We start from the raw sequence: 11519 nt of genomic DNA on the forward strand, positions 1-11519 counted from the left end.
TAATCGGAAGGAACATTTTGATATAAGATTTTTACGAGCACCAAATTCTCTGTGGATCAGAAGAGTAAAGTTACAGCGCGGCGCGTGCTCTCCGCGCATAAACAATTTCTTTTTCAGCAAGTGACATCGAGCACTAAATTCGCAATTAATTTATTATAATACTACAATGTCTAAGAAACATTTTGATATAAGATTTTCATGAGCACCAAATTTTCTGACGATCTGGAGAGTAAAGTTAGTGCGCGGCGCGTGCTCTCCGCGCATAAACAATTTATTTTTCAACAGTTTTCAGCGAGCACCAAATTCGCAAATAATTTATTTTGATACTACGATGTATAAGGAACATTTTGATATAAGATTTTTACAAGCACCAAATTTTCTAACGATCTGGAGAGTAAAGTTAGTGCGCGGCGCGTGCTCTCCGCGCAAAAACAATTTATTTTTCACCAAGTGACATCGAGCACCAAATTCGCAATTAATTTATTATAATACTACGATGTCTAAGGAACATTTTGATATGAGATTTTTACAAGCACCAAATTTTCTGTGCATCAGAAGAGTAAAGTTAAAGCGCGGCGCGTGCTTTTCGCGCATAAACAATTTTTTTTCAGCAAGTGACATCGAGCACCAAATTCGCAATTAATTTATTATAATACTACGATGTCTAAGGAACATTTTAGTATATAATTTTTACATGCGTCAAATTCGACGATCTAATAACTGATTTTTTGCTCTATTGGACAGGATAGATTAATAATTATTATTATATTAATAACTTTGAATTTTGTTATATTTTAATTATTTGTGTTTTCCTTGTTATTTTACTACCGAAAGCATACAAATATTGTGGTCTGTAAGTATTGTTCTCCAAGATCGCAATGCTGCGCTAGGTATATAGTAATATTTTTTTTAACAATTATGTATTTTTAATTTATTTTAGGGGTTTTTTTGAGCACTAAATTAGCACTAAATTCTAGTGTGCTTGTTTTGTGTTTGTGACTACTGTATATATGTTTTTTATTATGGTGGGGTCCAGCTTGCCATTAAGCTGCAACCCCCCATTTTTTTTTTAATTACTGCTAAACGGTTTGAGCACCAAAATTCGGACTAGAGTACTAAATTAGCATCTAAAAAGCACTAAATTTTTGACCTAGTGCGAACTCGATTTTCGCTGGTGGGGGGTCCAGGTTAATAGAGGTTATTTTAGGAGATATCAAAGGTAATAGCAAAGTATAGTTACTGCATAAAATTTTGTCATTTATTATAACAAATATTCAAAATGTTCTCCGTTGTTTCCAAATGTCCAAAATGTTTGTTCAGAATTTCAAAACCATCTTTATTATTGTTTAGAAAACAACGGAGAACACTTTAAACATTTGGTTTACGTAGAATAAAATTTTGTAATAAAAAATATACATTTCTATTAAAAAAAATAAATTTAACCTTCAAATTACGTTGATAATGCCTTCCAAATGAAAAATTGAGAGTGCCGTTTTCTTTCCCTTTCATAATCATAGAAAAAGTATTTTAACTTTTTATTGTATCTTTTATATTTTTCGACATAATCAGCTGGAAAGTTTTCAAATGAACACCCTATATATAATGTAGGATAGGAAATACTCTTTGAAACATGTCCTGACACGTTCGTGCAGGATCGAACCGTTGCGTACGCGAACCGCGAAGCTGTGCGTCCAGCGCGCCCCTCCAGCGGGGCGCGGACCAATAGGGCCGTTAGGGCCTCTGAACGCGCAATATATATGCGGATGCTCGACAACGGTCGAGACTAAACAATTTTCGAAAGCGTTGGTGTAAACCTACCGTTTGCAATAAAGAAGTATATTTCAACTCTGGCTCGTCGATACCCTCATCTTCATCTTTAACATCCTACAATAATATGCATTTACTGCAAAACTTTTGAAATGTACCATTATCCACTTGTGCTTTCAGATTGTTGATTTGGATATGAAGTTGCTCAACACAGTTGCGAAATACCCAGGTGCACGAAACGACGCATACATCTGGAGCACATCACCAATTCATCGAGCAATGGAATTCCATTACAATCGGGGAGAACGCAAAACTTGGCTGATTGGTAAGTCTCATTTAAATAAGGACTTTTAAAGATTTTGCAGCATAAAGTATATATAATACAGTAACAAATGAGATCTCATATATTTTTATAAAATACTGAATAGTGCGTGTGAATGCTATACGCTTAAATTGGTGCCTTCCCCGTCTATCATACACGAATATATTTAATTTAATAAATAAACTTTGAATTTTTAATTATTACTGAATCCTGTGAACAATTAAGATTGCAAATTGTTTTAACTTTTATCTATTTCTTCTGTTCAGCGTATTCTTAACAATAATAATATTTTTTTATCAAGCGATGCTGAATACTTTAAAACCGTGGCTCATGACACTCTTGGCCAATTTTCCTGAAGACACACGACAATTTCATTATACGCAGCAGCTTTGTAAAGCAAAAAATGTTGTTGAACGTTTCTTTGGTGTTTTGAAACATGTATGGAGATGTTGTTCTTATCAACGAGTGCTAATGTATAAACCAGCATTTGCTGCTAAAAGTTAATCCATGTGCAGTATTGCATAATATAAGAATTTAATACCGTTTACATTTTTAAGAATTTAAAGTACCAATAGTTGCTAATAATCCTCAAAATGAAAATACTATTGACATTAATGAAGATGTAGCTCAAAGAGGGCCACGAGTTTTGGCTCAAAGAATTCAACGCCAAATAATGAAAGAAAGATTTCCCAATTATCGTGATGCAAAAGATGAAGAGCATGGTGAAGATAATTAAATGTGTTTGTTTGCTTGTTAGCCTTTATTAATTGACATTTTAAATAAGAATATTGATTTTGATCAGTTTTTGCAGCTATATAAATTTTTGTGACTTAGATTAAATGAGTTTCATTGCCTGAATTTAACTGTAATATATGTCTCAGTTGGCACACAGATTCAAAAAGAATTACAAAAGAATTCAAACTTGTGTCATTAATTTAGTGTTTATTTTGAGATGCAGAAAGAATTCTTTTTTTTGAAAATAAATTTTGAATAATAACATAAGCCCGAATTTTTTTTGAATTCTCTGTGTCGACTGCGTATAATATTTACGTGTATATTGTACGCGTGTGTATAGTATAAGGGATAACAATTTTGTTTAAAAAAATGATGTAGAAAAACTTGTTAGTTTTATTTTATTCAAATTAACATCTTTCAGCAAACAGTACAAATATTTCCCAGGTAGCAGACAGTCGTCATAATAATGTGATATTTACGTCGATTTTTACGTCATTTATACTCAAAATTAACCGGAAGGTGACGTGATTTTGACGGTTCTAAGTCACAGACTAAAGACGTCATCAATGACGTCATTAATAACGTCACCAGTAACGTCAACTTGACGTCATTAATGACGTCATCAATGACGTCATCAGTAATGTCAATTTGACGTTATTCTAATTTACAAAATAACGTAAATAAAATATATCCCAAGTAGCAAGCTGAAGTAATTGTGGCTAATCACGAATACAAATCACATGTATTCATTTAAAGAGATATATTTTGAGAGTAATTTTATACAGATTATATTATCAGTCATAAACGTGAACATCTTCCAAAGGCGAGCGGGGCAACCAAGTAACATTCTGCGTTGTCAAGTGGGAAAAAAATAAAAACGTAATTCTTTGTTCTTCCTTCTGTCACACATCCTTCAGTCATCTATAGCAATCTATCTATATCCCTAGGAACTAAAAAAGACTAAAGACATAGAACATAAATGATAAAAACAATATCCCACAATCCGACCCCTTGATTTTATCAATCCATTGTATTTATGATCTTCTTTATATGTTTTGATAGAGTCGGAGCTCCTAGCGGCTTTGTCAAACAATCTGTTGTCATATTCTCGCTGGATACGTGCTTGACTATAATATTTTCCTTTCTAACAGCCTCTTGGATGTAGTAGCATCTTCGGTTCATCAATTTTGATTTAGTTTTAAAACTCCCTCCGTTTGCCAATCTAACAGCGTTCAAATTGTCACAATTTAATTCTCTTTTTACTTCTTCTATATATCCCATCTCATATAGTAATCTGGAGGTCCATATTATTTCCTTTAATCCCTCCAGCATACCTTCTAGTTCGCTTTCCGTCGATGACAATGCAACGATTGATTGTTTCTTACTTCTCCAATGTATCAAGTTTCCGTTCCTGTATAATAGCAATCCAGTAAAAGATTTTGCGTCTTCTGTTCTGTCCCACGATGCATCAGATTCACATCTTATCTTCGTTGTTGAGTTCTCCCTTTTAAATTCCAAGCAGTAATTAATAGTGCCTTTCAGGTATCGAAGAATTCTCTTTAATGCTGCCATGTGCATTACTCTTGGTTTGTTGTTGAATTGTGATAAACAACTCAATGCAAATGATATATCTGGTCTAGTATGAACACTCAAGTACATTAGTCTTCCCATCAGCTCCTGATACGCTTGAACATCAGCTTTCTCACTTCCTTCACAATCTTCCATTTTCGTGTTTATGTCTATTGGCGTCTTCACAACATTACACTCTTTCATTCCATAGAATTCAAGTAATTTTTCAATGTATTTCTTTTGATGTACAGATACTTTTTCTTCTTCTTGATCTACTTGCATTCCTAGTACAACTTTTGCTTCTCCAAGGTCTTTAATGTCTATATATTTTCTAATCTTGTCAATATAGCTCTTCTCAAAATTATTATCACTTGACACTGTCGACATATCGTCTACATGTATTCCGCAGTAAAAGAATTTATTTCTCTCTCTGGCAAAAAATAAACAAGGGTCTTCCTTAGATTGGCTTAATCCACATTTAATTAGAGCATTGGTGAGAAATTCATTCCAGCATCTACCAGCTTGTTTGAGCCCATATATACTCCTTTTTAATCTGCACACTTGTTCCTTATTTACTTGTAGTCCATCTGGTAACTCGATAGTATTTCCTCTTCTAATCTTCCATGTAGAAATGCTGTCTTCACGTCGTAGATTTTCATCTTCCTTTCTTCTTGTGCACTTATACTAAATAACAGTCTTATGGTCTCAATTCTTACTACTGGAGCAAACGTTTCACCATAATCTACTCCTGATCGTTGCCCACATCCTTGTGCAACTAATCGTGCTTTATATCGACATTGTCCTGTATTTGGATCTTCTTTTATATTAAACACCCACTTGCATTTAATAACTCTTTTATTCTTCGGTCGTGGTATAATGTCCCATACTCCATGTTTCTTCATTGATGTCAATTCATCGTTAATAGCTTGTCTCCAATATTTCCAATCTATTGACTTTTCTGCCTCTTGAACGTTTCTTGGAATATCTTTATCTATAATTATTATTGCAGATTGCTGTTCTTTAATTCTTGTAGATCTTCTGACATTTTCCTGTTCCTTTCTTCTTTCCTCTTCTTCTCGTCTTAAATTTTTTCGCATTTCCATCATAACTTTCGTTGTTCCTTTTGGTCTTCCTTTGATCTTCATTGCTGTTGGCTGCATTTGGATTTCCACACTTTCATTTTCTCCTATGCGTTCTTCAATTCCCTCATTTGTAGAATCTTCATTTTCCTCTTCTATTTCATCTCTATCATCAAGTCCTCCCATATCTGCATCTTCATATTCACTGCTTTCTGATTCCACTCTTGCTTCTCCTTCATTTTCTTGAATTTCTTCTTGATTTTCTCCCATATTATTATCATCTTCTGATTCCAGTCCTACAATAGTCAATTTATTATCTATTATATGTTCTTCTTCTTTCTCTCTTTTAAATAATTCAGATCCATTTTTACTTTCATCGAATTTAACATCACAGTCTGTTTTTATTCTCCCTGTTTCAGGAATGTAAACTCTATAAGTATTATTTGCTGCATATCTTACAAATATTCCTTTAATAATCTTTGAATCAAATTTTCTTCTTCCCTGTTCTTTATTCATAATATATGTCATGCAGCCGAATCTTCTCATATACTTGACATTTGGCTTTCTTCCATTCCACATCTCATATGGAGTCTTTCCATGCACAGTCGATTTGCTCCTGTTCTTGATATGTACCGCCGCACATGTTGCTTCAGCCCAAACATTCATTGGCATCTTCGAATCCGCCATCATTGTTCTGGTCATTACTATTACGGATTTGTTTGCTCTTTCCACCACTCCATTACATTGTGGGGTCCTAGCAGGACTAAATTCATGTTTTATTCCCTTCTCATTCAACCATTCTTCCAACTTTTTTCCTGTAAATTTTCCTCCATTATCCGATCTGATTGCTTTCAATCTTAATCCAGACTGGTTCTCCTTCAGAATGATTAATCTTTTTAATTTTTCAGTTGCTTCTCCTTTTTCTTCTAATAATTCAACAAATATTACTCTTGAATAATCATCTATAATTGTGAAAATGTAATGTTTTCCTCCGCGTGATGAAGGATTAATCGGACCAACTAAATCAATGTGCCATAAGTCCATAATTTTACTCGTTTTTCTACTTATTAATCTAGGATGTGCCTTGCGACACATTTTACCTTCTACGCATGGTTCACATTGCCTCTGCTCTTTGTTCTTGTTTATTCCAATTACAAGATGTTCCCTTTTCATTTCTTCAATGAGCCTTTTGTTTGTGTGTCCAAACCTCTTATGCCAAATATCGATATCTTCCAGTGTTGCTGCTGTCTCATTTTCACTTACCGATGATTTCACATAGTATGCATTCTCTTCTCGTACAGCTCTCATCGTTATTTCATCTTCATTTCTGTAGACAACAGCACCATATTTATCAAATTTAACATTATATCCGTAATCGGTTATTTTTGCTACAGATAAAAGATTCATGTTAATATCTGGTACACACAATACATTTTTAAGTCGTATTCTATTATTTAAATGTTGCGTCATTACTATTTCTCCTCGACCATTAGAAATTAATTTCTTTCCATTCTTATCTGCTAACGAAATATCTCTTCTATCATTTACTATATTTTCAAACATAACTTCGCTATTTGCCATATGACTTGTCGCACCAGAGTCTAATAACCATGTATAATTTTTATAATTATGATGCGTTACCTCATTTTCTTTCTCGTCATACGCTGTACTCACATATGCTTCGTCTCTTACCGATAACACCGCTTCATCTGCAGTTTTTAATGTTACCTCTGTTCGTCCATAACCTCGTCCTGTTCCTCTTCCTCTTGATGTTCCTCTATAACCTCTTCCTCGTGATGTGATCCTCTTTGGTTCCTTGCAGTCAGCCGCAATGTGATTGAATCCTTGGCAATTAAAACATTTCTGCTTGTTACGGCATTCACTTGAAGTATGGCCCTTTATTCCACAATTGTAGCACACGATGTTACTTCTCGGTTTCTCTCTCACTTTTCTTACATGTTCATCTCTCGATGTTTTTTCCTCTTTGCGATTGCTTTTTCTTAATTCCTCCTGTTTTAGTGCGTAACATATATCATTAATCGTTATTTCCTTTTGAGTTTCCAATACTCGCACATTTTGATCGAACTCAGGCCTTAATCCTCTAATGACATACATCCTCAGCTCATAATCTTCTATCATTCTTCCTAGTTGTACGCACTGATTGCGTAATGCTTCAGCTCTATTCACATACGCGTCTATGTTTTCATCTCTTTTCATTCTTAGAGTCGATAATTCAGATAACGATCTCGCCTTTAATTGTTCTGTTTCAGCTGCCATATTATTCTTAATCAAGCTCCACAGCTTATCGGCGTTTTTTTCATGACTGTATTTTAGCAATTGCGCTTTACTCATCGTATTAATAATTACCGTACGTGCAGCATAATTATCGTCCTCCCATTCGTTCCATAGTTTGAATTTTGCATCATAATTATTCTCGCCTTCTTCGGGTTTCTCTGGCGGCTTCACATTTATTACCTTCTTCCATAGTTTCTTCGTTCTTAAGATTCCCTCGATCTTTTCACTCCAAAGGAAATAGTTTGTGTCGTCAAGCTGTTCCACGTTTGTAAGATTCCAATTCTCTTCCATTTTGAAAAATCTCTTTACTCACGTTTCTCTTTGTCTCTCGTTTATCTCTCAACACTCGATAGCCTCGAAAAATGCTACACTTTTTCCATCCACGTTCTGCTACCAATTTGTGGCTAATCACGAATACAAATCACATGTATTCATTTAAAGAGATATATTTTGAGAGTAATTTTATACAGATTATATTATCAGTCATAAACGTGAACATCTTCCAAAGGCGAGCGGGGCAACCAAGTAACATTCTGCGTTGTCAAGTGGGGAAAAAATAAAAACGTAATTCTTTGTTCTTCCTTCTGTCACACATCCTTCAGTCATCTATAGCAATCTATCTATATCCCTAGGAACTAAAAAAGACTAAAGACATAGAACATAAATGATAAAAACAATATCCCACAGTAATTTGTCGTCAGTTTAACGTTAAAATAAGGTCTGTGACGACATTTTGACGACAAATAAACGCGTTTAGTAGACTTAAAATATTGAGATATTTATTTAATTAATCCTTTAAATTTAGAGCGCTTTCTCAACTGTTGAGTCTGTTGAATGTACCCTTGCTATCTGATATGCATATTACAAGTTGATAAAATTGTACTTTACATGACTTTAGCTTCCAGTAGCATAACTGAAACTTAATTAAAGATGAAGCATAAGTTTAGAATAATTATTATTATAATTATTATAATTATTTTTAAACAAAATTAAAAAAGGATAAGATAACAAAATAAATATTCTTTTCGAGATGTACCTATAAAATATTTTTAAAAAAACATGTAAATATTTTAAATTAAAATGATATATTTTCCTAAAGTACAAATTAAAATCTTATCACATTTTACCCCATTAATTATATTAAACTATATTACTATATTATATTAAACATTAGATATAAACATTAAATTGTATAAAACATCATTAAACTAGATTGGAAAAATGATTAGATTTTAAAAGATAGGTTGCAATAATGTAATGCAAAATTTATGTATCATAATATTTATTTTTGAAATTATAATAAAAAATTATATATTTAAACACTATTAAAATTTATAAAATTTTAACAATTTTTGAATACGTTTAATATAAATACAGTTAATTTTCACATGTATTTAATTTTCAAATTAAAAATAATATAAGATATTGTTAGGGCTAAGGATTCGCGACTCAGAGAGTCGATTAAACGAGATCAAGTTCCAATCAAACGTATATTGCACATGTAAAATATACAGAGAAGGAGTCTCCTCTGCGACAATCACGTTGCGACCGGGAGAGGCAAACTAAAAAGTAGAAAGATAACACCGCAGAAGGCGGCACAATCGTGGCAAGTCACGTATCTCTAACAAATATCGACGAATAAAAAATTTATATTTGAGGAAAAACAAAAAATATTTCCTTGAAAAAAATTTTCCTTTTTTTGAATGTGAAGTGTTCAATAAACTGAAAAGGTTTTTTAACTATTAAGTGTTTCAAACTGATTACTATATTAGTAACTGATAATATTTCATTATCTGAATAGTAATCATTACTGATATAGTAATCAGTTTAATGAAACACTATCAGTTTTCTTTTCAAGTGTTAAACTAAAGCTTCTATAAAAAATATGATTACAATAATCCAATAAAAATACATAATTAATAATTTGAAATATTTTAATTATATTACTTTGTAATTTATTATATATAATAGACACGGAAAGAACAATTTTGCTGAAATACACATTTGAAAGTAATTATGTTAAAACATTTTAAAAAATGCTTTGGACTGTATTAGAGAATATTTAATTTAATTACTAAAATGGCAAAATTGTGCAACAACATTATTATACTTGGGTATTTTACATAATTATTTTGATGGTTTAACATAAAATTATTTTCTGATCTGTTTGTAACTAAATTTTTAAATACTGCAGTAAAATCATTCTTTCTGCGTATGAAGAAGAGGAAAGCACACACAACTATTATTATGTAACGGTAGTAAAATACATTTTGCTTTTATATCTTCAATATCCCACATCTTTAATTGTTTAGATAAGTTTGATAAGCAAAAAATGTTTAATTGTCTTGAATCAAATGGATATAAGTAAAATGAATCGGATGAAACATATTTTTTTCCAATTAGTTTGGTAGAACCATTTGTTGTTAAAATTATATTATTAAGTTGCACTACTTCATTAGTTTTACTTAAAAAATGCGAATCAGCAATACAATGTGAATAAATGCTTAAACTATAGTTTATATTACTAATCTTTTTAAATTGTTTGAAAACATGAATGTTAATTAATATGGGACCATTATTATATTCAATAAAATGTTTGCGGATTGAAATATCCGCTATTTCGTAGCCTACAACATACTTGTTCAAGTGGTTTCCTAGATGATTTTATTAAATTTCTTAATGAGCCCAAATAATTTTCAAATGGAAAACAAGAACAATTATCTAGTAATCCATATATTTCTGCATCACTTGTCAAGTGACATAATATGTGGACATTGTAAACAAGAAACTTAAGACCATAAATATTTTCTGCATGATTAACAAAAGTTTCAAGTAAGTTCTGAACTAATGATAAACCAAAATTATTAATATTGTTTTTTGAAAACAAGATAGACATGGATGAGTGAAATAACAGAAAATGTTCATAAATTGCTATATCAAGAACATCTTTCAAAACAACAGGTCCTAAATAAATTAAGAAACTTCTATTGGGTTGTTCAAAAAGTCATTGCGTTTTTTTCAATAGATGGCGTTGTCTAGGATTTTTAATATATGAGCGTGATATGAATGTCAAATGTTTACGCGCGTTTTGTTCTTGACACTTAACCTAAAAACCAAAAAAAAAGTTGACGCGATTCGGTCGAGTTTTGTGCTTGCAATTGTGGTTTAAACATGGAGAATTTTAAAGAGCATATTCGCCATGTTTTGTTTTATTACTTTAAAAAAGGAAAGAAAGCAACTGAAGCAAGGGAAAAGTTACATCGAGTTTACGGCAGAAATATTGTCGCAAAACGCCAGTGCCAGAACTGGTTCGCCTGATTCCGTGATGGTGATTTTTCAGTTAAAGACGCTCATCGCTCCGGTAGGCCTTCCAAGATTGATGACGATGAAATAAAAGCATTGGTGCAAGCAAATAAGCATTCAACGGTTCGAGAACTTGCTATCGCTCTAAAAGTGTCCACTGGAAGTGTTCATGGCCATTTGAAATCGTTAGGCTTTGTAAAGAAGCTCGATGTTTGGGTACCGCATGAGTTGAAAGAAATTCATCTGACAAAGCGCATAAGCGTCTGCAATCAACTCATCAAACGCGAAGAAAACGATCCGTTCTTGAAGCGTATGATCACGACGAAAAATGGATAATCTACAACAATGTCAACCGAAAAAAAAGTTGGAGTAGGCGAGGTGAAGCACCGGAAAGGCAAGCAAAGGCGGAGATCCACCAAAAAAAGGTGATGCTGTCAATCTGGTGGGAT

At 32.7% G+C, this 11519-nt stretch overlaps 2 pseudogenes; both read left to right on the top strand.

The window, feature by feature from the left end:
- The first annotated feature begins 1899 nt into the window (after positions 1–1899).
- Positions 1900–3007, top strand: LOC113003120 (annotated as a pseudogene).
- A 7915-nt stretch (positions 3008–10922) lies between these two features.
- LOC113004199 lies at positions 10923–11297 on the top strand (annotated as a pseudogene).
- Positions 11298–11519: the final 222 nt, after the last annotated feature.

This window comes from Solenopsis invicta, chromosome 14 (genome assembly GCF_016802725.1).
Source record: "Solenopsis invicta isolate M01_SB chromosome 14, UNIL_Sinv_3.0, whole genome shotgun sequence".
In the NCBI taxonomy this organism is placed as follows: domain Eukaryota; kingdom Metazoa; phylum Arthropoda; class Insecta; order Hymenoptera; family Formicidae; genus Solenopsis; species Solenopsis invicta.